Source organism: Lathyrus oleraceus, chromosome 7 (genome assembly GCF_024323335.1).
Source record: "Lathyrus oleraceus cultivar Zhongwan6 chromosome 7, CAAS_Psat_ZW6_1.0, whole genome shotgun sequence".
Classification (NCBI taxonomy): domain Eukaryota; kingdom Viridiplantae; phylum Streptophyta; class Magnoliopsida; order Fabales; family Fabaceae; genus Lathyrus; species Lathyrus oleraceus.
The window spans coordinates 254,282,950-254,285,317 of NC_066585.1; the positions used below are offsets into that span (position 1 = coordinate 254,282,950).

The 2,368-nt window shown below is 40.4% G+C and overlaps 1 pseudogene; it reads right to left on the bottom strand.

The window, feature by feature from the left end:
• Window positions 1-257: 257 nt before the first annotated feature.
• Window positions 258-357, bottom strand: LOC127109884 (uncharacterized; annotated as a pseudogene).
• Window positions 358-2,368: the final 2,011 nt, after the last annotated feature.

Here is a 2,368-nt window from a genome sequence, read left to right on the forward strand (position 1 = left end):
GCAACAGAACCAATTTTCTAGAAATCCTACCGAGGATCCAAACCTTCATTTATCCGTATTTGTCCAATACGCTGACACTTTTAAAGCTAATGGTGTCACTTCAGAGGCAATTCGACTTCGTCTCTTTCCTTTCTCGTTAAGAGATAAAGCTAGAAGATGGCTTCAGTCTCTTCCTTCCAACTCAGTCACCACATGGAATGAGTTGAAGAAAGTCTTTCTTGCCCGATATTTTCCTCCAAGCAAAATAGCTATGTTGAGAGCTCAGATAAATGGATTTAAGCAAAAAGATAACGAGTCTCTTTTCGAAGCATGGGAAAGATACAAGGACATGATGAGACTTTGCCCACACCATGGTTTGGAGGACTGGTTAGTAATCCATACCTTCTATAATGGTCTCTTGTACAACACAAGGTTAACAATAGACGCCGCCGCCGGTGGTGCGCTTATGGATAAACCTTACGCTGACGCTTATCAACTTATCGAGAGCATGGCCCAAAATGATTATCAGTGGGGAAGCGACCGAACAATGGTAGAGAAACCTCAAACAAAAGGGGGCATGTACGAGATAAGTAGCCTTGATCATGTTAATGCAAAAGTGGATGCTCTTGCCCAGAAAATTGAAAGTTTAAATGTATCACCTCCAGCCACCGTGGTTGCCGTAACTCAAAATTGCGAAGTCTGTGGAATTCAAGGTCACACTCCTACAGATTGTCAACTCCTAACAGGAATCCAAGCAGAGCAGGTGAACTATGCTCAAGGAAATCCTTACTCGCATACCTATAACTCAAACTGGAAGAACTATCCTAACTTTTCATATAAAAGTAACAACGCTCTATACGCACTAGGTCAAGCTCCCAGTCAAGCCCCAACTATACCTCCTGGATATCAAAAGCCGACCCTATATACACCTAACAATAACGTTCCTAGGAAATCCAATTTGGAAATCATGATGGAGAACTTCATAGCTTCTCAACAGCAAACCAATAAAGAGTTCTTAAACCAAAATGTACACACTAACGAACAGATTAAACAACTAGCAAGTAAAGTAGATGCCCTGGCTACCCATAACAAAATGCTGGAAACACAAATCTCGCAAGTAGCTCAACAACAAGCGCCTACTGCTGCCCCAACTGGTACCTTTCCTGGACAGCCCCAACCTAATCCGAAAGGCCACGCTCATGCAATTATATTAAGAAGTGGAACAGAGGTAGAAGGACCGTCTGACCCAAGGATTGAGAACCAAAACTCTAAAAAGTCAACTGAGGAAGAAAGTAAACCTAAGGAAAAGGAAGAGTGTAATAAAGAAACCATAGAAAAAAAAAGAACCTTATGTACCTCCGCCACCTTACAAACCACCTATCCCTTACCCTCAAAGGCTAATTAAAACCAAAGACGCGGGGCAATTTAAAAAATTTGTTGACCTACTGAAACAATTAAACGTCACAATTCCTTTTACAGAAGCTATTACACAGATGCCCTCATATGCTAAGTTCTTAAAATAAATTTTATCTAATAAAAGGAAACTTGAAGACAGCGAAACCGTTACACTCACTGCTGAGTGTAGCGCAATAATCCAGAATATGCCTCCTAAACTTAAAGATCCTGGTAGTTTTTCTATACCCTGTCACATAGGAAAATTTGTCATAGATAAAGCTTTATGCGATTTAGGAGCCGGTATCAGTGTTATGCCCTTGTCCATATGCAAGAAACTTGAAATGGGAGAATTAAGATCAACCAAAATGTCTGTGCAATTAGCGGATCGTTCCGTTAGATATCCCGTAGGAATTCTTGAAAACGTTCCCGTGCGCATAGGTCAATTCTACATTCCCACCGATTTTATAATTATGGACATCAGAGAAGATGAAGTTACCCCCATTATATTGGGAAGACCCTTCTTAGCAACCGCCGGTGCTATCATAGACTTAAACCGAGGACGACTCACTTTCGAAGTAGGAGAAGAGAAAATTGAGTTTATTCTTTCCAAATTTTTGAAAGCACCTGCAATAGAAGACACATGTTACTTCATGGATATCATCGATGAATGCATAAAAGAAACAGAATTAGAAAATGACAAATTGTCTGACTATCGTGTAGAAGACAGACTGAACCAATGTTTAGCAATAACATCAGATCCTACGCAATGCCTCAAGAAACCAACCCTCGACCTGAAAACACTTCCCAAAAATCTGAGATATGAATTCCTAGACTTAGAACTTGAACGACCAGTGATAGTCAATGCAGACCTAGGAAAACTTGAAACCGAAAAACTCCTACATATTTTAAGAAAATATCCAACGGCACTAGGATACAACATCACCGATCTTAAAGGGATAAGTCCTTCTATTTGTATGCACCGCATCATGCTAGA